General features: G+C 49.7%; 1 long non-coding RNA gene across 3 annotated transcripts; it reads left to right on the forward strand.

Annotated features, from left to right (window-relative positions):
* Positions 1–18,967: 18,967 nt before the first annotated feature.
* LOC140700507 (uncharacterized) lies at positions 18,968–24,465 on the forward strand. 3 transcript variants are annotated; one of them, XR_012078910.1, is made up of 6 exons: positions 18,968–19,139; positions 19,925–20,002; positions 20,452–20,559; positions 21,652–21,710; positions 22,077–22,249; positions 24,423–24,465. It is a non-coding gene; the product is annotated as an uncharacterized lncRNA (long non-coding RNA). The 3 variants fall into 3 exon arrangements; XR_012078912.1 differs by lacking the exon at positions 20,452–20,559; XR_012078911.1 differs by lacking the exons at positions 19,925–20,002; positions 20,452–20,559.
* Positions 24,466–24,699: the final 234 nt, after the last annotated feature.

Here is a 24,699-nt window from a genome sequence, read left to right on the forward strand (position 1 = left end):
CCCACCAGGAAGGTGGGAACTGCAGCAGGAAGACAGGGGGTCTAGACCTCGCATCAGCAGCCCTGGATCTTATCCCAGGCTCACTGTTACGAGTCCTGTTCTTCTGAGCCTCAATTTCCTTGTCTGTAAAAGTCAGGTTATGAGTAATCCCAACCGCACCTTGAGAGGAAGACTGTGTAGGAGCAGAGAAAGTGCCCTAGAGACCTACATTTGACCTTAGTTTAGTCTCCTGAGACAAATTCCTTCCTCTTTCAATTTCTACGTCTGTAAAATGGGCCTAATGGTCCCCCTAGGCAGGGACCGTCTCTGCGCTACAATTCCTTTATTTGTGAAATGGACACTGGGCAGTCAGTCCTCTTCCTGCTTCAGAGCAAAGCATGTCCCCATGTCTCAGACCAGTCCATGTCCCACCACCTCTGACCCTGCTGGCCCAGGTTTCTAACCTGCCCACCCACAGGGCACTGGGCTACAGTCCACTCTGCAGCCAGAGAGATCGCTTTAAAAACAGTCAGTACCCTCCAGAGGTTTCCCACCAAACTGGAATATAATGCAAATTGCCCCGAGGCCCCGCCAGCTGCCCCACCCACCCCATACTGGCCCCCTCACTCATCCACCTCATTCCGTTCCTAGAACTGGTCAGCTTTTCTCACCTCAGGGACTTTGCTCAGCCTGTCCCCTCTGCCTGAAATGCTTGTCCCTCAGCTCCTGGCATGGAGGGCTCCTTCTAGCTACTCAAGTCTCAGATGAAATGTCACCTCCCTTGGGACAGGAGGGTCCACACAGGCAGAGACCCCCTGCGTGGTCCCCATGCACCCCCTTAAGCCACCCTGTGCTATTTTCTCCATCTCTCATCTCTCCATCTAATGTTTCCCTATTTCTTGATTTCTTTACCAGTTTGTTGCCTGCTTCTGCTCCAAAAACAGAAATTCTTGGTCAGCAGCAGTGGGCTGGAATGTTCCCAGAACAGTAAGGATGAGGGATGGAGAAGGAGACAGAGCAGAAGGCCGTACATGTCATTGGCAAGACTTCAGCTTTCCCTTTTATCAGAAGTAATACAGGGGACCCTTGAACAACGCAGGTTTAAACTGTATGGGTCCACTTATCAGCAGATTTTTTTCAATAAATATGTACTACAATACTATATCATCCTTGGTTGGTTGAATCCAAGGATGCAGAACCTGGCATATGGAGGGCAGACTGTAAAGTTTTAAGTGGATTTTCAGCTGCACAGGGAGTCAGTGCTTCTAACCCCCACATCGTCCAAGGGCCAACTGTACTAGATTATTTGTGAAATGGGCACTGGGCAATCAGTCCTCTTTCTGCTTCAAAGCAAAGTGTGCCCCCATGTCTCAGACCAGTCCGTGCCCCACTACCTCTGATCCTGCTGGTCCAAGCTACTAACCTGCCCCCCCACAGGGCGCTGGGCTACAGTCTGCTCAAAGCCCAGAGGCAGGCATCAAATTTTCCATTCACTCCTTTAGGGGGCCCTGGCACCTTCCCTGTTTCTCTTAGGCAGTCTCTGATTGCACCCCAGGAATTGGAGCCTTGATTTCTCTCTCCTGCTAGACTATAAATGTGGGTGCATGGTGGACCTAGGCTCTCTCACCTGAGTCCCCAGACTGATCTCACCTTGTCTGGCCATCTCATCACCAAGAGCAGGGCCTGGGTCTCATCAGTGCATACGTGGCAGCATCCAGCACGGGACCTGGCACACAGCAGGTGTTCAGCAGGAAATGGGTGAACAGATCTGGCACTGGGGAGAATTCCTTTTGATGAGCTGCACACCACCAGAGTCAGACCGCCCCGGGGTTCAAATCCCAGTACAACACTCGACTGTGATCCTGGGCAAGTCACTATTTAACTTTTCTCTACCCTTCATCTGAGGGGCCTTGCGCAGCCCGAGTTTAGGGTCGTGCTAAATGTATATGCTCAGTTGAGTTCACCTAATGATGTCTCTTTCTCTTCCACTGCCCAGTGTCTGCCTAGGGTCGCTCGGTGCAGTAGGGGACCTACCTGGCCATGGGGGACCTACTTCTCTGGGACCTATTCCATGGGGGTGGGAAGGAAGGGGGAGGACGGGGAGTCGTTTATGGCCAATCGCAGGTGTCTGAGCCAGAAGCATCTTTAAGACTATCACCTTTCATTAGCTGTAAAAAAAAAAAAAGGAAGAAGGAAACCCTGCCATTTGCAGCAATGTGGATGGACCTAGAGGGCCTTACACTAAGTGAAATAAGTCAGACAGAGAAAGACAAGTACTGTATGATCTCACATGTGGAATCCAAAAAAAAAAATAAAGAATTTATGGAAACAGAACAGATTGGTGGTTGCCAGGGTGGGAGCTATGAGAATGGGAAAACGGGTGAAGGGAGTCAAAATGTACAAACTTCCAGTTACAAGATAATAAATTGTGGAGATGTAATCTACAGCAGGGCGATTATAGTTAACAATACTGTATTGTATATTTGAAAGTTGCTAAGAGAGTTTTTTAGTTCTCCTGGCAAGAAAAAAACAATTTGTAACTAGGCGAGGTGATAGATGTTAACTAAACTTAATTGTGGTGATCATTTCACAATAGATACACGTATCAAATCATTGTGTGTACACCTCAACTAATAGAATGCTGTGCATCAATTATATCTCAATAAAACTGGAGGGAAAGACTGCCATTTTACAGAAATTGGGGGAAATGTGACCCAAGGCTTCAGCAGCCTGGGTGAGCCCTGGGTTCCCCAAGGCAGGGACAGCAGGGCACCTGGAGGAGCACAAGGTATGGCCACCGGGAGCCACCCTCTAGCATCACATGAGCATCCACAGGGGCCAAAGGGCGGAGATGTGGCTGAATCCCCACCTTCTCTTTCCCCCGTGACTACCCTCAGCAGCCTTGGCAGCAGCAGAGTAGAAAGGCAACTCACCCTCATTCCAATTCAGATCAATTACAGAAAGATTTGTGTCTGCCTAACCTGGGGCTCCCTGGGGGCTGGGAGCTGGGCTGAGCTGAGGGGTCCTGTTTGGCAAGTGCAGGGCTGGCCTGGGAGAAGACAGAGAAAGCAGCCAGAAATTGAAGCTTAGCTTCTCCGACCCAGACCCCTTCCCCATGACTATACCACCCAGGCACATCGCAGGTCCTCTCTGTGCCTCAGTTTGCCCCTCTGCACCACAAGGTAATTGCAGGCAGGAGCCTATCCCACCTGCCTCTGACCCTCCTCCTGAGAGAAGATGGAAACCCCAAGGCGGATGCAGGACACAGCCAAGGCTGCCATGGGATGCCATAAGCCACCCGCCAGCTTTTTAGGGAGCACATCCCAAAGGAGGCAGTCACTCAGGAATGCTGCCTGGGGGCCCTAAATTCCAGAAAAAAAGCCTACAGAATTGTCTGGGCTGAGTCAGTAGGAAAGGCGGGCTGGGGGACCTGCCAGCTCTGAGTCACTGGGGCCTTACTGGCTTGCATGCCTTCCTTTGTTGCCTGCCAGAACCAAACGTGGGATCCTGCAGACCCAGGTTCAAATTCCACTTCAGCGAGGTCGTGACCCTGGGCAATGGAGACAATAACTGTTGTGTGCCATTAACTGAACGACTTTATGTAACATGCTTGGCATGAAGTTGGCACTCGTAACAACAATAGCAAACCGTTTTGACTGTGTACTGGACATATTAGAGCATTATGTATATTATGTTTTCCAGAATTAGCTCCTTAAAATCTTAACAAACAGCTAGAACACATAGAGTCACAGGGGCAATTTTGTTGGTGCTGCGCTAAGCCTGGGGTGGGGGGTGGGGGGGCCTGCCCTGTCCTGCGTGATCCTCCCTCCCCCTCCCACCCAGGCCCACTTGCCAGGCCGTTTCCCCACCCAGTCTCTGTCTGCAGCCCTGTTCGGTGTCCTGGACCAGTCACTTTAGGTTAAGTCGCTTGCAGCGGTAAGAAGACGGAGTCCTCTGTTTGAGGGACATCAAAAACTAAAGTTGAGGAAGAGGCAAGAGAAGGAAAGGCAATCCAGGCAGAAGGAACAGCCAGTGCAAAGGCCCAGGGGCCGGAAATCTCACTTTCTGTTCCCCACCCCAGGACCCCCCATTCCCCTCACTTGCTCAGACTTGCCCCCTTCCGAGCCATCAGTGCTGCTCAGGGTAGTCCCCATGACTCAGACCCCACCCCGGGGGAGGAGATGAGGTGCGGGGGCGGTCCTGCCTGGAAGGCCGGTGAATAATCATCCCACCAGCGTTCAATGTTCACTCACCTCCCAGAGAGCTCAGACCCGGTGCAGGGCACTGAACTCATCCGGCTCTCACGCAAGAGCAGGGGGCGGGGCTTGTTGCTCTCCCAGGCCGGGTGAGGAAGCCAAGGCTCAGGTACGGCCATCAGCAAAGCTGCTCTGTCCCAGTCAGAAGCCTGTTGACTTCAGCGCGCTCTTGGGAGGATGAACAGCCTGCATGTGGACAAGGTTTGAACCCTACTCTACTCCTCACTTGTGACTGGACTTTGGGGAGCCGGAACCTCCTTTCGTGACCTCATTTTCCCCTACGTGTGCAGTGGGGGTGGCCTGATGAAATGAACCCGCAGCAGGGCACAGGCCTGCATTCAAACCCCGACTCGGTGCCTCCGTCTCCTTATCTGTAAATGGGGATAGGTAAAATAGAACCTACCGGATAGGGCTGTTCTGACGATGAAATAATATTCACAAAGTGCCCTGCACGTAGTAGGTATTCAGTATAGTGATGGCTGTTGCAATCCACCAGGGCTCTATCTGCTGGGGAGATCCCGCCCTCCCCCCAACCTCCTGGTCCAAGTCCCGCACACTTGGACCCTGTGGAACCCCTGCACTGGTCCCACCTCCTCTGGCTGGAATGCCTTTCCCTTCCCTTTTCTCCTGACTGTTCCTCCATATCCTTTGTTCTGGCCCACAGGTCCCCTCCCCTGTGAGGTTTCTCTGTCCACCCTGTGGAAAGGAGGTCTTCCACGTTCTATGTCTGCCCTTTGAGTGCTCATGAAAATCTGTCAACTCTTTGATGTATTTGTCCCTTTCTATCCCCCATAGAATGTAAGGCCCTGACAGCCAGTGTGGCATCCACATCCTTCACTGCTGCATCCCTAGAGCCTATCTCTGTGCCTGGTACACAGCTGGTACTCCAGAGATACAGGCAGAATGAACAAATGAATGAATCATCCATATTAGGTTTCTGATGGTTCTTACACCCTGAAGAAGCCCCCAGAGCTCCGAGATGACGAGACCCCAGGGCCTGGGGCCATCATAATAACTGCCAACATTACAGAGTGCTTCTTGTGTGCTGGGCCATTCTGAGTGCTTTGCATGAATTAATCCCTTTAACCCTTGCAATAGACATGAGAAGTAGCCACTGTTACTACCCCATTTTATGGATGAGGACACTGAGGCTCTAAGTTAAGTACCTTGCCCAAGGGCACCCACCTGGGAAGTGGGAGATCTGGAATTTGAACCCAGACAGAGTCTGGTTCTGGAATCAACTTGCTTTTTTTTTTTTTTTAAATAGGCACATTTTTTAGAGCTGTTTTAAGTTCACAGCAAAATTGAGCAGAAGGTGTAGACATTTCCTGTATACCTTCTGCCTCCTGAGAGGCATAACCTGTCTCTTTATCACCATCTCCCATCATCAACTTGCTTTTCAACACTGCCCAACACTGCAAACAGGAAGGCTTCCTGGAGGAGGCAGGGCAGTAGCAGGATGTGGAAGAGTGGAATAGATTCCTGCACCACAGACAGGGCAGCTTGTTGGTGCAGTAGGAAACTGGATGTTCCCGGGTGCGACTGGATGAGTGGCAGAGAGAGGGCCTGGAAAAAGCCCTGAGGAATAAAGTTACCAGATGTTCCTGCTGTCTATTGATGCATATCAATCCACCCAAAACACAGTAGCATAAAACAACAACCACCATTTGCGTAGCTCATGAATCTGCACTTGGGTGGCTCATCTCTGTTCACGTGGCATCAGTTGGGATCAAAGGACAACTAGAGGTTGGCCAGCTGGGGGTCCTTGGGCACCTCTGTCAGCGGTCTCCCTGCATGGTCTCTAAGCTCCGCAGCATCAGGGCAGCCAGCTTCGCACATGGCCTGTCCAAAGAGGGCCAGAGCAATCATTGCCTTTTATGACCTGGCCTTGGACGTCAGCCAGTGTCATTTCTGTCACACTTTATTGGTCAAACGGGTTTGCCCAGGGTGGGGTTGGCAGCGGGAGCATGGACTGTACCTCTTGATGGAGGAGAGACAAGGTCCTGAAAGAGCACGTGTGGAGTGAAAAATACTGTGCTGGACATTTTTGAAAATGTATTCTATCACAGAGGGTGACTGGGGCTGGATCACAGCGTCAGCCCAGGACCTGCTCTCCCCGTGCACTCAGTCTCCAAGTCCTGCTTCCAGGGACTGCATGCCTCAAAGCTTTTTATAAAGCTATTAAAAAATATTTAGTTAGGTATAAAACACAATAAGATGCACAGATCTTAAGCGGGAATGCAATGGAGTTTGATCGAAGTCTATACCTGGGTGACCACCACCCAGATCAAGACAATGGCTGTTTCCAGTGCCCAGTGAAGACCTCCTCCAGAGGCAACTACTCCTCTGTCCTCTGTCGCCACGGATTATTTCACCTATTTTTGTTCTTCATAGAAACAGAATCACCCAGTGTGTGCTCTTTTGTCTTTGGAGTCTTTCATTCACCACGTGTCAATGAGATTCTTCCATGCAGGTACGTGTATTTGCAGAGTATCCAGTCTCGTTACTGAATAGTATCCTGTTTCGTGAATATTCTGTTTAGTGGACATGTGGGGTTCCTACCTGAGGGCTATTACAAATACTGCTGCTGTGACTAGTCATGAGCACTTCTTCCAATAAACATACGTACGCATTTCTGTTGGACTCACACCCAGAGGTCAGGTTGCTTGGTCATAGGGTTGGCATGTGTTCAGCCACAGTAGATCTGCCAAGAAGTCTTGCCACAGGCTTGTACCGTTTCCCACTGCCACAGGTGGTGGGTGAGAGTTCCACACCCTCACCAGCACTTACTGTGGGCACTTTCCTTTTAGTCTATCGATTGGAGGTGGAGTGGAAACTAGTTTTCTAAATCTCATGAAGAGCCACCGTTTCTAAGACAGCTTCAAGGCGAGATGACAGGAAGGTAAACACCGTGTACAGTGGGGAGCCGACAGGAGCATCTCGCTAGTGTTTTGCTTGGCTTTCCTTTATTTTATATGTTGATTTTTTTTATTGAGGTGATTACAGATTGTTAAATTCCAACATAAAGCATGTGTGAGCACTTCTTGAAAAACTACTGGGTAACAGCAAGCAGCTAAGAGGCAACTCTAAATAAATGAACTCAGAAATGGAGGAGCTGTGGGGAAAGGACTGAGATGAACATCGAATCCACTTCAATATAGAATTAAAACTACACAAGTGGGAGAGGGTACAGCTCAGTGGTAGAGTGCCTGCTTAGCAAGCACTAGGTCCTGGGTTCAATTCCCAGTACATCCGTTAAACAATGAATCAATCAATAAATAAACAGATCTAATTACTTCCCCCCAAATAAATAAACAAGACAATAAAACGTTAAAAAAAAACTATACAAGTGAAGAAGTTATGGCGAAAAAACAATTTAAGTGTTGTAAATGCCAACAAAGCAAAAATAATATGAACCATCATATCTGGGAAGTGATAGGAGGGGAAGCGGGAGAAAATGTAAAGGAGCAAATTCATCTTTTATTTCAAAGAAATGATACATGATGATTAAACTGGAACATGTTTTTTATTGAAGTATAGTCAGTTACAACGTGTCAATTTCTGATGTACAGCATAATGAAATGTCGTTTTCAAAAAATGACTCCAAATATTCCAAGTCTGTAAGACTGTCAGACTAGATAAAAATAACAAACTCAGATTTATGCTACTTACAAGAGACATGATTTAAATAAAACAGGAAGATTGAAAATGAAAGTGCAGAAAGAGATATATACCACACAAATTATAACCCCAAAATTCTGCCTTAGCTGTCCCAGTGTCACAGAGTAGACTTTAAGACAGGAAGCAGTACTAGAAATAAAAGGGGCGTATCTATCTGGAAGACAGCATAATCCCAAATTTGTATGTACCCAATCTCAGAGCTTCAAAATACAAGCAAAACAATTGAACTAACAGGCAAAATAGACAAACCTGTAGTCATGGTAGGAGACTCTTAACAAATATCTCTCAAAAATTTACATGAATTTAGCAAAGTCATTAGAAACAGGGTCTATATATGAAATCAACTATATTTCTCTCCACTGGTCACAAATATAAAACAATATTTTAAAATTGAAACCGTTAAACTCCTAGGAGAAAATATAAGAGAAAATCTAGATGACTTTGGGTTTGGTGATGACTTTTTTGATACAACACCAAAGGCATAATCCACGAAGGAAATAATTGATAAGCTGGACTTCATTAAAACTGAAAATTTGTGCTCTGCAAAAGATACTGCCTAGAGAATGAGAAGACAAGCCATAGACTGGGAGAAAATATTCCAAAAAATGTATCTGATAAATGACTGTTATCCAAAATATACAAAACTCTTAAAACTCAACAATAAGAAGATGAACAATCTGACTTAAAAGGAGCAAAACATCTGCACAGACACCTCCAGGGAAGATGTACAGATGTCCAAAAAGCGTATGAAAAGATGCTCAGTATCTTGTGTCAGTAGGGAATTGCAACACAACAATGAAATGCTACTATGCACCTATTAAAATGGCCAAAATCCATAACACTGACAACACCAAACGCTGGCGAGGATGTGGCACGACAGGAACTGACATTCATGGCTTGTGAGAATGCAAAATGGTACAGCCACTTTGGGAGACAGCTTGGCAGTTTCGTACCCCATTAAACATACTCTTCTGATCCAGCAGTCACACAGTCCTTGTTAGTATTTACCCAAACAATTTGAAAACTTAAGTCCACACAAACACCTGCACATGAATGTTTCTGGCAGCTTTATTCATAACTGCCAAAAACTTGGAAGCAACCAAGATGTTCTATCTTGGTAAACAAACAAACTGTGGTACATCCAGAGAACAGAATATTATTCAGTGCTAAAAAGAAATGAGCTATTAAGCCATGAAAAGACATGGAGGAAACTTAAATGCATATTACTAAGTTAAAGGAGACGATCTGAAAAGGCTACATACTCTATGATTCCAATTATATGACATTCTGAAAAAGGCAAACCATGGAGATTAGTGGGTGTGGGGAAGGAGGGATGAACAGATGGAGCGCAGAGAATTTTTAGGGCAGTGGGATTATTCTGGATGGTTCTATAACGGTGGATGCATGTCATTATACATTTGTCAAAATCCAGAGGATGTACAACACCAAGAGTGAACCTTTATGTAAACTATGGACTTTGGGTGACAATATGTCAATGTAGTTTCATTGATTAAAACAATGGGGCGTTGATAGCTGGGGGAAGCTATGCATGCGAGGACAGGGGATATGTGAGAATTCTCAGTACTTTCCACTCACTTGTGCAGTGAACCTAAAACTGCTGTGAAAAATAAAACCCAGTTTTTAAAAATTGAAGTTGTATATGGGAATATCAAAAACAACAACTTCCTAGAAAGAAATCAAACAAAAGGTGTGCATGACCTCTACACTGAAAATTACAAAATATTATCGTGTTAGTCATTAGGAGAATGAAATAAGAACCACAGTGTCCCATTTCAGACCTGCTAGGATGGCTATAGTCAAACTGACAAACAATAACAAGTGTTGGCCAGAATGTGGAGAAATTAGAACCCGCTCACATTGCTAGTAGGAATGTAAAGTGGGGCAGCTGCTTTGGAAAACAGTTCAGCCGTTCCTTAAAAAGTTCAATATAAAGTTACCGGAAGACCCAGCAATCTCATCTCTAGGTATGAAATACCCAGGAGAATTGAAATATTTGCCCACACAAAGACGTATACATGATATTCACAGCAGTATTATTCATAATAGCCCCAAAGTAGAAACAACCCAAATGTCCATCAATTTGATGGATGGATGGATGAACAAAAGGTGTATATCCTGACCATGGAACACTAGTTAGCCATAATAAGGAACTAAGTAATGATATATGCTCCAGCAAGGACAAACCTTGAAAACATGATGCTAAGTGAAAGAAGGTAAACACAAAAGGTCACAGATTTTATGATTCCATTTATATTAAAGGTCCAGAATAGGTAAATTCACAGAGACAGAAAGTAACTAGCAGTTGCCAAGGGCTGGGGGGAGGGGCACGGAGGGAATGACTGCTAATGCGCATGGAGTTCCTTAGGGAAACTCTTTCTTTGGGGAGTGATAAAAATAATCTGGAATTAGGTGGGGGAGGGTATAGCTCAGTGGTAGACTGCCTGCTTAGCATGCATGTCATCCTGGGTTCAATCCCCAGTACCTCCATCAAGAAATAAATATATAGGTGGGGAGGGTATAGCCCAGTGGTAGAGTGCATGCCTAGCATGTGCAAGGTCCTGGGTTCAATACTCGGTACCTGCAATCAATCAATCAGTCAATACCTAATTACCTACCCCCCCAAAAAAAGATTTTTTTAAAGAAATAAGTAAATAAAACCTAATTACCTCCCCCCAAAAAAACATTTTTTAAATAAATAAAAATAATAATTTAGAATTAGATAGTGGTGATGATGGTACAACTTTGTAAATATACTAAAAGTCCACTAAACTGTACACTTTAAGTGGGTGACTTTTGTGGTATGTGAATTACATCTCATTTTTTTTAAATGTTAATAACATTATTGTGTGAAAGTAATAAGATCTAAATAAACTGAGGGATATATCATTTTCATAGATTAGAAGAGTCAATATTAGAAATATATCAGTTCTTCTCAGATTACTCTACAAATTCAATATAATCCCAATCAAAATCCCAGATGTCTTTTCCCCTGAAGTTAACAAGCTGATTCTAAAATGTATATGGAGAAATGTTAGCTATCTTGATTGCAGTGTGGTTTCATGGGTGTATACATCTATAAAACTTCATCAAATTGTACATCTGAAATATGTGCAGTTTACTGTCCAGGAACCATACCGCAAAAAAGATGTTTGGAAAACTAAAATAAAATGTATATGGAGCTGCAAAGGAAAACCCATTTTTATCAAATAAAGAACAAAACCAGGGAACTTACTATACCAGACATGAAGAACTATTGTAAGGACAGGAATTTAAATAGTGTGGTGTTGCTATAATAGACAAACAGACTAATGGAACAGAATAGAGTCCAGAAACAAACCCACACATGACACAAAGTGACACTGCAGTGTGGTGGGAGAAGGATGATGTTTTCAGTAAATAGTGCTGGGTCAACTGGAGAGGCTGTTGTGAAGAAAAAAATGCATCTTGACCCCTATAATACTTCCTGTGGCTGCTGTAAAAAATTACCACGAACCTGTGGCTTTAAACAGTAGAACTTAATACCCTTCACAGTTCTGGAGGTCAGAAGTCCAGAATCAGTATCACTGGGCCAAAAATCAATGTGTTAACAGAGCCAGCCTCCCCCTGGAGGCTCTAGGGGAGAATCTGTTGCTTGCCTCTTCCAGTTTCTGGAGTTGCAGGCATTCCTTGGTTCATGGCTGCATCAATCTAATTGCGAGGCCAGCAACTTCCAGTGTGTGTGTCTCTCTCTGCTGTTTCTTCATAAGGGCTTCCGTGTGTGTGTGTCTGTGTGTGTGTGTGTGTGTGTGTGTGTGTGTGTGTGTGTGTGTGAAATCTCCTTCTGCCTTCTTCTTATAAGGGTGCATGTGGTTGTATTTAGGGCCCAACTAGATAATCCAGGATAATCTATTTCAAGACCTTTAACTTAATTACATCTGCAAACCCTTTGACGTATAAAATAACAGGTTCCAGGGATTAGGAGGTGTGCATCTTTGGGAGCCCATTTTTCAGCCTAATATGACCCCTACCTCACGCCATAAACAGAAATAAATGCCAGACCTAAATGCGAAAGATTAAAACAATGAAGCCTTAGAAGAAAGCACAAGAGAACATCTTCATGACCTTAAAACAGGAAAGGTTTTCTTAAACCATAAACAAAAAAGCAAGTCATTTTTTAAATAGAGTATATTAAATTTAAGAACTATCTTCAACAAAAAATGCACTTAGAAGAGTTAAAAGACAACCCACAAAAGTGGGAGAGGATATTTGCAACACATACATACAGCAAAAAAACCTTCTGCTTGAAATAAATATAGAACTCCCATAAATCAATATGAAGAACATCCAATATGAAAAGATACCCCAACCGAAGAATGGGAAAGACTTGAACAGCTAACAGAATACCCATGCAGCCAATAAACACAGGAAAAGGTGCTCAGTTTCATTAGCAATCAGGGAAATGCAAATTAAAACCACAGTGCAGTAGCGCTGCACAGCTGCCAGAATGGCTAAAGTGAAAAGGGCAGAAAATATCAAGTGTCAGAGAGGACATGGAGTGATCAGAACTGGTGGGAGTGTCAACTGTTACCATCACTTCGGAAAACTTTTTGGCAGCTTCTGCTACAACAGAACACATGTAGACTTTTGACCCAGCAATTCTGCCTCTAGGTGTAGACGCAACATGTTCCCCAAAAGACACATACCCCAGGAGAATATTCATAGCAACACTATTTGTAATGAAAACCTGGAGACTATCCAAATGTCCACCAACAGTAGAATGGATAAGATACAATGTGGTATATTAACTCAGTGGAGCATCACACAGCCATACGGATAAAGAACGTACAAACACGGGCAACAGCATGGATGGATCCTACAAATAGAACGTTGAGTAAAAGGAGCTGCAGACAAAAGAGGACATGATTCCATTTACACAGAGAACAAAAGCAGATCAAAATCTTGAGAGCTCAGGACAGTGATTCCCTTTGCAGGGAGTTGGAAGGAAACACCAAGGGGGCTCATGGGGAGCTGGCTGTGCTCATATCTTTGTGTGTGTGTTCATGTGTTTATCTGGGTGCTGGCTACGTGTCTTGTTCGTCCTGTATACACTTATGATATAGATAGATAGGTAGATATTTCGATAGAAAATTGTACTTCCAAAGTAAATTATATGTAATCATATGGATTAAATGCAAAAATGTCATTAAGTAACAAAAGCAAATGCAAATTGTGTATTGCATGCCACTGTTTTTTTAAAAAATGGACGGGGTGACTATACACACGTGGGTGTATATATGTGTATGTACATATACACATATATGCATATGCAAAGATCCTTCCTGGAAGCATGTGGAAAAACTGCCATCGGCTTATTGCCTCTCAGAGGGAACTTGTTAGCCTGCATAAAGTTGTTATCCTGTAAGTATATTTCTTAAACTGTTAAATAGTTCACACATTTGAAAATGTTTAGAGAAAAACAACAATCAGCTAAACATTTTTTTAAAAGACCTATGTTTGGAAAGTATGGGTAAGCGGCAATGTCCCTGTGGTGCCTCAGCGAAGGGCTAAGTTCAGGGTTCTTTGGGTTTCTCTACAGGGGTCCCCTGGGGGGCTCATGTGCACCCCCCGCCCCCCTTACAGGTGGGAAACAGAGACTGAAAAGTCCCGCAGCCGCAGCAGCCCAGGTCGACAGGTCCCGCTCGCATTCGTGCAAGTGTTTGGTTTTTGCCCTGCGGCTTTGGAGTCAGACAGATGTAGAAGGTGGTGTGACTTTGGCAAGTCACGGCCTCCCAGAGCCGGGGTCTCTAGGTCTGGAAAATAGGGGTGGTAAACCCCACTTCGCACTGAGGCCGGCCAAACGGATGTGTGCCGGGAGGCTGGCTGACAGCTGGAGCTCTGTAGGTGGCCGCGACCCGCCACTTGTCCTCAGGGCAGGGGCCTGGCCGAAGCCTCCCACCGCACTGCTCCGAAACGGACACAAGGTGGCGCCCACCCCCCACAGGTCCAGGAAGGTCCCCGTCTGAGGGCGTTGGCTGCTGGAAGGAAGGAGGGGAGGGAGGCAGCTGCTTCTGCACACGTGTACACACACTTCTGGGCCCTGGGGGTGGGGCGCCGTGCCTACTCATGGAGGCAGGATTGGGGGTGCTGGGAGCCCAGAAGGAGGGGAAAGGGGAAAGACTCTCCACCTAGGATAGAGCACTGGGATTAGAATTTAGGATCTTGAATTGTTTTGAATGGTAACCCCCACAAAAGATAGATCCACCAGAAACCGTAAGTGTGACTTTATTTGGAAAAAGCGTCTTTGCAGATGTAATTAAGATAAGGCTCTTGAGATGAGATCATCCTGGATTATCCAGGTGGGCCTGGAATCCAATGACAAGTGTTCTTGTGAGAAGAGACACCGAAACGGAGACGGTGACGTGGAAAGAGAAGCAGAGGTTGGAGCAGAACACCTGTGGTCTCCAGAAGCTTGAAGAAGCAAGGATCCTCCCCTAGAGCCTTGTGAGGGAGCACAGCCTTGCCGACACAACAGTGAGACAATAAATCTCTTGTTTTAAAACCGAGTGCCTTCAGGCACCCAGTTTGTGTCATTCGCCACAGCAGCCACAGGAAATTGACCCAGATGTTTACATTCTCTTCCTTCTGCTCAACCTGCTGACCCCCTCACACCCAAGAGCTTGCAGATGGCACCTAAGGTTTCCACTGATCCCACTATTTCCTCCCCAAACCCAAACTGCACTGTATCCACTGCTTTTCACCATGACACGTCTGCTTTTGTTGCCCTCTGTCCTTGCAGCTTGTGGGTCCCCTGGGCAACCCCTATGCACCATTCAACATCCACCTTAAACATCCTCTCCTAGGTATATTAGTATATTCTGGATCAACAGCTCCCAGCACACCAGGACTCCTCCTTCCCCTCAGCTCACTGCATCTACTCACTCACTGTATCATCGCTGTCAGTTCAGCTATGTGTCCCCCTACCCAGGCCTCTCCATCCCCACAGCTACTGCCCTAGTTCAGCCCCCCTCCAAGTCTCACCAGGACCCTTGTGCCACCTCCTCACTGGTCTCCCTGCCCTAGTCTGGCCCTCCAGCCCATCACCACTGAGCCTTGGTGCTCAGATCACCTCTCTGCTCAGGGTGCTCAGGGTCACTCCTCTGCTCACAAGCCTTCCATAGCTCCCCGCTGCCCTAAGGAAAGTGTCCACAAGGGAATGACTTCAAACGCCCCTTCCCACCTCTCACTCTGCCCCACCAATGTCCAACACACCCACGTGCTGCACACCCCCGGGGCCTTGCATAGGCAGTGTCTTTTGCCTGGAATTCCCTCTCCCTTTCTGCCAGGCACACTCTAATTTTTGTCTCAGGCCGTCCCTCCTGCGGTACTCACCAGTTCTCACCATTTAGCAGTGACAACAGCTAAAACATCACCAGGCTGACCACATGCCAAGGGCTGTTCTAACTGTTTTACATGCTTTATACATGTTAATTAACCCTTTGAATTCTCATAACAACCCCAAGAGAAAGGCTCCATTACTGTGCCCAGTTCAGAGGCAGGAAAACTGAGGCCCTGATGGAAGAAGAACCATTCAGAAGTGGCAGAAGGATTTGACCCCAGCCTGCATTGTCATTCCTCCTGGTAGAGGCCTCAGAACTGCTGAAACCTCTCCCATCCATGCTGCAACCACCCAACCCCAAATTAATCGCTCTCTCCTCTGTAGATTCTGAGTTTTGTAAACCACCCCCTCACTGCGCTATGTAGGAATTAGCAGGTTACACAGCAGTCTCCCCAGAAAGAGCTCCTGGTTAACTTCACTTTGCTTCTCTAGGTCCTTGGTAACTGGCGCGGGTGTAAAGGGTTCAGTAAACTGCAATGAATGAGTGAATGAGTGAATGGTTTCCAGGGATGTCAGATCCTGGGGATTTCTCACCCGCCTCAAAGAAAAGAATGCATTATGCAAATTATCTGGGGCCAGACCTTTTCCCTTCTCCCTCCCACGCTCCCTCCTCCTAGCCCCTCCCCCCCCCCCCCCCCCCAGTTTCTGGGAGGGCACTGGACTCTCCAGAAAATGCCCCAGGCTCTCTAGGGGCGCGTTTTCTGATTAGTGATGAAACTAGGGCTTAAAGCTGGTGAATCACTAGCCGCTGCCAGCCAGGGCACGTTGGGGTGTCAGGAGGGAAGGGAGAAGCCAGGCTCCCCATCAACCTTCTATCTCATCACTGTATGGCCTCCCCAGCCTTTGAAGTCCTGGTGACACTAGCTGGAAAAGGACCTAGCCCTGGGTGCAGATGAGTTTGAGCAGCTCCTAGACTATCCCCACTCCTCTGACACACACATCCCAATCTCCGCCACTCCCAGGTCCCAGGGAACTCAAGGCCCCAACAGTTCACACACCCCATTCCCATCTTTGGTCTGGCGACTCACTGATGACACCCAGGGAGGCGCTGCATCCACATTTATAGGTAGAAAACCAGCTTAGGGAGACGGAACTCCCGGCGACCACCCAGAGGAAATAAGGAGGACACAGGAAGTTGAATCCCAGTGTTCTGCCTCCCAAGGGGGTTTCAAGCAGGACCGGCCATTTCTTGATTTAAGGATGGCACCCTTGGAGGACAAAGTATGGATTGCCAGCTCCAACCTTGAGACACCGGGAGGAATCTTAACAAGCGTCCCAGGGGCTTGAGGCAGGTGGGGAAACTCCAATCCGACGGTTCAGGGCTCACATCCAGGTTCAAGTCCCAAGTTGACTCCTAACAAGCCACAGTTCCTGTGACCTTGGACAAGTTTCTTAGCTTCCATAGGCCTCAGTCTGCCCATCAGTAAGATGGGAGCAACTCTGAGTACTTACACATCACAGGATTCTGGTGAGGATTGTATGAGACAACACAGAAAGAATTTAGATCAGGCAGTGCACACTCAATGAATAGCACATTTTTTAAAGGGTATTTTGAAGGAATGGTTCCCCAAGGAGGAAGCATTTGGAGTGAATCCTTGTCATCAGAGAGGAATGCTCCCCACACCTGCCCGGTAGAAGGCTCAGGCCGGCGGCCTCCTTACAGACCCGGAGGCCTATTCCACACCACACCTGCCAGGTCAGAGTCTGGAAGGTGGGAAGCTGGTATTTTTAACAAGAGCCCCAGGGAGTTCCTTGGATCAGGCAAGCCTGGGAATCCCAGGGGCTGAGTATCACTTTTTTTTTTCCTTGTAGGCTGTTCTAGTAAAACCCCTTCCACCCACTTGTCAGCATGTCCTTAGGGGAAAACCAACTTTCGCTTTTTCCCAAGTAGTAATAACATTTTAGCTGGTATTAAAGCCTCACTAGTGCCAGGGGCTTTGCTAAATCAATTCCATCCACCACCTGAGGACCACCTGGGGCAGGTCCTCTCTTTAGCTCCATTTTATAGAGGTGGAAACTGAGGCCAGGGAAGTTAATAACTTGCCCAAGGTCACAGAGCTGGAACTTGGCAGAGCCAGGACTCTCTCCACCACACAGTAGGGCCTTTGCAAGCAGCCCCAGCACCTTGGGGAAGTGCCTTGATGCTCCAGCCCAGAGCAGGTCTCTCAGGAGCTGACAGCCTGCAGTCTGCCTTTTCCAGGCAGCTTCACAGAGCTGGTGGCCAGGATCCCAGTCCCAGTCCCCAGGCCCTTCCCCCCACATGTCCACACTGCCACACTGAATCTCAATCTCATTGGTTCCTTTACTTGACCCCTCCGCCTCCTGGCCCTGGGGCAAAAGAAAGTGCTCTGGAGTCACAGAAAGCCCAGGCTTTGAGGCCAGGATGAATGATCCTGTCCCCCAAGCCCACCCCATCCCTCCACTCCCACAAATTTCCCCTCGCTTCCTCATCTGCTCCTTTTCTCAGGCCCGTCATGTCTCTGGAAATGCTTGCCTTTGACCAAGCTGTTTCCCAGTTCAGGCACATCCCTTCCCAATTTTAGGCTTCTGTGTTGAGAGGGTGGCCTCCTCCAAGAAGCCTTCCATGACTGCCTCCTCTGGGTTAGCTGGCTCCTCAGTAACCCCACACCCCTCTAGGGGAGACTGCCTCAAGCACTAATGAGGTTGTGTCCTAAAGGTCTATCTCTGGGTGGGGGAGGGGAGACAGAGGACAGGTGTCACTGACCTCCTTCCAGGTTAGGTTGGGGAAGAGGAAGAGGGCAGGTTTCCCTCTGCCCAGCCTCTTCCACTGGCCATGACCCTCAAGCCCTCGATCAGTACCTCCTGTTGGGCAACCACAGGACTGATTGGCTGGGACTGCCTGGAGGCGAGGAGAGCAGGGCTACTTGCTTCCCCCTGGGCACCTTTGGCCAGCCCCACCCCTCCGTCTGCCCCTGACCCCAGCTCGTCAGACCTGGGGCTTTGAACATGGAGGGATATTTCAAGGTATGAAGTGAGACCTTGGTCCCAGTTCTCTCTGGCTGGTCCCAAGGCACCCGGCAGCCCTGCCCCCATCCTCCTGGCGTGGAGGCCACAGGGGAAAATGCAGTGGGTACAAGATGAGGCCGATGGAGTTCTGGCCCATCACTCCCACCCCGAGATGAGAGACTGAGGCCACCAGAAACTGACAAAGCCAGAGCTGAAGCCCTGTGGCCCCACTGGGGCAGAGTGGGATCTGGCCTCCTCCTTCAGCTCTCCCTCAGGCCCTCCACCATCAAAGCAGGGGAGGACTCTGGGGTTAGGGGAGGAGAACGGGGCGGAGCGCCCAGACGTGGGGGGGCTGGGCCCCGGAGCCAGGGATGCTTCCTGCGGACACTGGACTCTCGACTCCCACATTCCTGGCCATTCCGAAGACTCCTCTCTCCTCCTCCCTCCTTGCTCTCCCCAGCATGGGGGAGGGCAGTGCCTGGGTCTGAGCTGGCTGCCTGGGGGGCCTCTCCAGGGAGGGACTGAGGTCTAGGCTAGAGGGGCTGCCCAGGAGGCCTGGCTAACACACCACCCTGGGGGTCCTTGTGATCTCATAAACAGGAAGTCTCCCGCCTCCCTGTAGACCAGCCCCTGTGTACGCAGGCGCTGGACTGGAGGCCCAGCGGCCCTTGACCTCTCCGGCTGCTTCCTGTTAGCCAGGCCAGAGGAGAGAGCGAGGCAAACAGAAATGGCCTGAGATGGGGGAGAGGGCTGAGGGAGGGTGGGGGCTGAAGAGAAAAGCTCAGGGAGGCTGAAAGGAAGGAGGCAGAACAAGGCTGGCACATAGTAGGCACTGAATAAATATTCCGGCCTGAGGTCGGGTAAGGAGGGGAAGGGGTGCTTTGGGGAGAGCAGCTTAGTTAGGGGAAAGAGAGGCCTAGCACGTAGTAGGTGCTCAGTAAATATTTGAGGCCGATGTTTAGGCTAGGCGGGAGGGAATGTTCCTGAGAGGGCAGCACTGGTGGGGGGGGTGGGAGAAGGGGGCTCCCCTGGCCTGGCTGCTCCCTGTGAGTGAACAGCCCTCAAGACTCAGCATCCCATTGTCCCTGTCTGGCCCCAACCCCGCCTCAGGCCGCCCTGGCCAGGCCACTGTCTCAAGGCCTTTATTTTTAAAATCCCTGCGGTGTTCCCACCCCAAACCGAAGGAGCAGTGCCAGCTGCAGATCCGCCTGCGGCCTGGGCTCAGGGCCCAGAGGCGCCGGGGGTGGGGCATCCGGCCACCCTGCAGCTGCCGCTGCAACTCTGGGAGGGCTACTAGACCAGCCAGCATGCCCAAGCAGAAGGAGGCCCTGGGATGCCCCCTAACACTGGGCCAAGGGTTAAACCACAGACCCACTAGGATAGCTAGGGACCAGATTTGCATGTGGAATCCAGTGGCTTGTTCTTCTGTAAAGCAAATCTTTGTTTCCCCACCTTCCACCAAATATGTGCACAACACCTACTGTGTGTCAAGAGGGAGGCAGGGGCTCGACCTTGTGGTGGGTGGGGCCTGCAGAGGATGCAGGCGGTACAGTTGTGGGGCACTTCTGGAAAGAGCCCGTGCCTGGCTCCATTCCTTCTGGACTGTATGGCCTGGGGCAAATCATTTGGCTTCTCTGAGCCTCAGGTGCCTCCCCTGTCAGATGGGACAATGACAGCTACCATGGAAGGCTGGGGTCCATCTCCAGACCCAGCAGTGAACAAGGTAGACAGTCATGGTCCCTGCCCTCACAGAGCCTAATGTCCAGGGGGAAGGTGATTCCTTCCCCCACCACCATGAACAAGGTCATGGCAGTCACAAAAGGCAGAGTGGAAGGGAGGGTGGCAGTGGGTAAGGGCTGTGGGAAAAACTAATTTAGATGAGTGGTCTGGTAGGTGACATTTGAGCTGAGAGGGAGCCAGCCTTTCACTCACCTGGGGTAAGAGTTTTCTGGGCAGAAGGAATAGAAGTGCAAAGGTCCTGAGGCTGAGGGGCGGGGGGGACCTGAGATAATGGGTATGGAAAGACTCTATAAACTCTCAAGGGCTATGAACTTGGAAGAAGTGGTTACTATTGCTATTGTCACTATGTCAAGTCTGGGGAGGAGGCAGGGATGTCATGCCGCAGCTGAGAGCTGCCCCTGCATCCCTTCCGGTTCAACTTACTCCACCTAGAGAATGTGCAGCTGGCTGCCCAGCGGATGTGCCTGGGTCCTTGAACTACAAAGGGCGTTCACTCTGGCCCAGTTTGTTTTCTCCTTTGATCCTCCCAACAGCTATGAGGTAGGGCTGGCAAGGCTTATTATCATTGTGTCCATTTGATGGTCAGGGAAACTGAGGCAGGGGTGGACACAAGATGGTGGCAGTGGCTTGCTGAGATCACCTAGCTCAGTAATGGCAGAGCTGAGCCACAAGCCCAAGTAGCTGGGTTCCCAAGCTGGTCCATCCCCCTGCCTCGCCCCAGCATCTGGCCCAGCACCCACAAACTAGCACACAGACTCCACCAGGAGGTGCCAGCCACCCCCCAGGCTCCAGCCCGAGAAGAATGCAGCCTGACCCTCCCCGCGGGAGCGCTGGCCAGCAGGCTTTGGCAGGAGAGAGGCCGGCTGAGTCAACAAGAGGCTGGCAGGGGCTCAAGCTGCCCACCGAGGTGGAGTCAGAGACCTAGAAGGGGCTGTCCGCTCCCCACCCCTCACTCTCACTCTCCGTGAGACCCTCCCTCCTGCTTGTCAGGGGGCCCGCCAGCTCAGTTAACCCCTGCAGGCCCTACCAGGGAATGGCCTGGTGAGAATCAATTGGTCAATCACCCTGCAGAAAGGTGCTGTGGGACCTCAGATAAGTCACTTCACCTCTTTTGGCTGGTTTCCTCAGCTGTGAGATCCTCTTCGTACCCATGAGGATGTTGTTGGAGTCTTCATGAATTAACAAAGATTACTCTGCACATAAAACTGTTCAAGCCATCACATTTCTTCTCTGCGAGCTGGGGTGCAAATTCCTGAATCCAAAGGCGTTGCTAGGGGCTGAGCATGAGTGCTCGCTGTGATGTGACTGTTCAGTTCCTGAAACAACTCCGCAAAGTACAAGGAGCCTGAACACCTGCAATAATTATGTTTTTGTAAAGCTCCTTTCCTGGGCATCTTCTTTGATCACTGGCATTACTGTTCCCATTTCACAGATGAGAAAACTGAGGCACAGGGAGACTAAGGAACTTAGTAAAGATTCACAGCTGCATGGGACTAGTTGGAGCGAGGTCTTCTGACTCTTCGGCAAACATTTGGAAGGGAGAACACTGGGGGCACCTTTGTGCATCCCCAGGAGGTGGAAAGAGGGGCAGTGAGCAGAGGTAATGGGGAGTCGATTTCTGCTCCATTTCAGGGAGAAATTCTTGACCGGCAGAGCTGTTCTCTCGCAGTGAGCTCCCAGTCACCAAAAAGGTAAGTAGAAGCAACATTCAGGGAAGCTTCTGGGCAATTCCGGCCCCAGGAGGTTGAGTGTAAAGCATGTGAGGTTTCTCCCTACATCCTCACACTGAAAGGACAGGGTCCCTTTGTGGCAGCAGGGCACTGTGGACACCACAGAGGCTCAAATCCAGTGGGACCACTTCCGAGCTGTGAGAGATTGAGGAAGTAACTTTACCTCCTTGGCCTCAGTCTCCTTATCTGTATAATGGTGTTGTAAGCATTAGGGCAAATGCGAGGAAATCACCAAGCCCAGGGCACAGACTTGCTTTCTGGCCCTCAGGAGGTGCTTAATTTCAGCTCCTCTCACTTCTCATCATCCTCCTCTTATCATCGGTCCAGGAAAGGGAGGAAGAAATCAGAAGCTTCTTAGCAGTGCGGCGATGGAGAGCATCAGATGAATCCAGGACTCAGAGCCCGGAGCGCCAGGTTCGACTCCCAGCTCAACAAACAACAGGCAGAGCCCGTGAGCTGAGGGAAGTTGGTTCCCTCCTCCACCACACAAAGGAGATCATGTACGTAAAAGCCCTTCATCCACTGACGTGGGCCAGCTTTTGTTAGAAGAAAACAGACGCAGACCCAAGCATCCAGGAATGAGCCAGTGGTTGTGGGGCTGAGGGAGGAGCCCCTACCCAACCCAGGCAGGGCCTTGTGAAGCCCCAGGGGCTGGGCCAGCCTAGGCCAGGCGATGCTGGAGATGGTCAGGGCAAGGCAGGGCTGGCCTCCGGCCTATGGGCCTATCTCTCAGGCCAGGCTGGACAGCAGAGAATAGGCCATTGTTTCTGCTCCTCAAACACTTTTCCTGTCCCCCTCCCCTGCCCCTCCTCCCTCCACACCGCCCCCCCTCTTCTCCAGAACAAAGATGTTCTGGAGAAATCCCCCCAACACAGCCCTTCCATCCAGGTTCCTGGCCACCTGGCCCAGCTCTGAAGAACCCAGCCCCATCACCCTTGGGGTGACAAGGTCACCTGGCTGTGGCCCTTCTGCTGTCCTTCCCCACCCCCTGCACCTACAGGCCCCTCAGAGCCCCACTGCCTGCTCCATCCATCCATCTGACTGTCCTCCTTAGGGGTGGGGCTGGAGGAACTGACCCCACATCCTTCCTCAGCCCCCGTCCAACTTCTTGTCCTGTTCTCCAGGAGAAAAGGAGCCTGTGGGGGGGGGGGGCTTCCCCTCCCCCACTTCCCCTCCCCCATTTCCCTGCGGAGAGTGAACAAGGAACCAGAGCTGGGTTGGCCTGGAAGGCTCTGGCTGAGAAAACTCTTCCATGCGGCCAGACCTTTTCCCAGAGCCTGGAATTCCAGAGGCGTTTCCGGCCCTGACAGCTGCCTGCCTCTGGGAGCCATGCTCTCCCTGTGGGCCTCACAGTCCCACCCTCTAAAATACCCTTGAGATTAACTCCCCAATCTGACCCTGCTGCTCCCAAGAACCCACTCACACCCAGGCATCACCTCGAGAAACCACCAAACAGGGACAGCCAGGGACTAATCTGTCATCACCCAGCCCCCAGGCCGCCCGCCAGCCCCAGGCCAAGCCCTGATGCCCCAGCATCTCAGTCATCACCCCATGGCACGTACACCCGTGCCAGGCACACGTACTTCGTGCACCCAGCCTGTCTCTCACACCTTCTGGTTTACACAACTTCACACGTCTGCATAGAGCTTCATCCCACCTCCTCCAGGCAGCTTTCCTGGAAGCTCTGCCAAGTCTGCACTCTGTCTGAACCTTAACTCTCTGTGAGCCTGTCTGCTTTGTCCTGTTAGGCTGGCAGCTGGCACACAGTAGGTACTCAACAGATGCTCACTCACACTAAAGGCAGCCGTGGGGTGTGTGGTGGCCGACAACTGCCCACTCCACTGCTGACTCATGGTGCAGCCCTGGCAAGTCCTACTCTCTCTGGGCCTCAGTGTCCCCAGAAGCCCTCTGAGGCCCTGAAACTTCCCACTAAGTGTTGAGTTTTGGGCTCGGGGATAAGAGGAAGGAATGAGGAAGGAATAAGGAAGGAAAGACTGAAGGTTCCTTCCAGGAGAGTCTCTAGCCCCTGGCTCCATCAAAGTATGTTCCTGACCTCGAGTTCAGCCAGGAAAAAAAACTTGGGGCCAGGCTGCTGTGGGCCTCTGCTAATGAGAAACCCCAACAGGGATCCCAAGACACCCCAGGGTCTGTGACATCTGACAGCAGCCATTGCTGGGGAAAGGGCAGGGGTTCATGCTAGCCCAGACACAGAGGGTTCTCCCATGCCCCAAGCACAGCGTACAAGCCCTCTCTCCCATCCTCCACAGTAGACCCCCCCCCACCTCCAGTTCATCTTCCAGCCTCTGGAGAGACCAGCTCTCTCCCCAGCTCCACCTATGGGCAATATTATCCCAAGACCCAAACCCAGCTCAAATGCCACTTCCTCCAGGAAGCCTCCCTGGACCTCCTCAGTCTCACTGGCCCCTTCTACCACTATTTTGGCCCTTCAGCCCCACCAACTCCTGGCCTCTGTCTTCCCCACCAGACCAAAGTCTCTGAGAGCAGGGACTGCATTCCTTCCTCACCACTGCCTCCTAACGAGGCACCCAGCTCAGGGCCTGGCCCACAACAAGCACTTACTTAATGTTTATTAAATGAAATCACCTCCTGGGAAAAGGAAAATTCTAACAATAGTAATAATAATAGCTACCCTTCTTTGACCATTAACTACAGGTCAGGTAGCGAACTTTACGGCTCATCACAAATGAAGCTCAGGTGAGGAAACGGCTTGTCCAAGGTCACTCTACTAGTGTGACGCAAAGCTGGGATTTGAACTCAGGTTTGCCTGATTTGGAAATGCATGCTGGGTCATAGAGGGGAGAGCATGGGGGATGGCCCCCTTGGCCCCACTGCCAGTCTCCCCAAGCTGGGGGATTAGTCCACAGCAGAAATCACTTGCAGAACCTGATGCTGCCCCCTTCCCTGCAATGCCCAGGTGTGTCTGAGCCCC

This window comes from Vicugna pacos, chromosome 12 (assembly GCF_048564905.1).
Source record: "Vicugna pacos chromosome 12, VicPac4, whole genome shotgun sequence".
Taxonomy (NCBI): Eukaryota; Metazoa; Chordata; class Mammalia; order Artiodactyla; family Camelidae; genus Vicugna; species Vicugna pacos.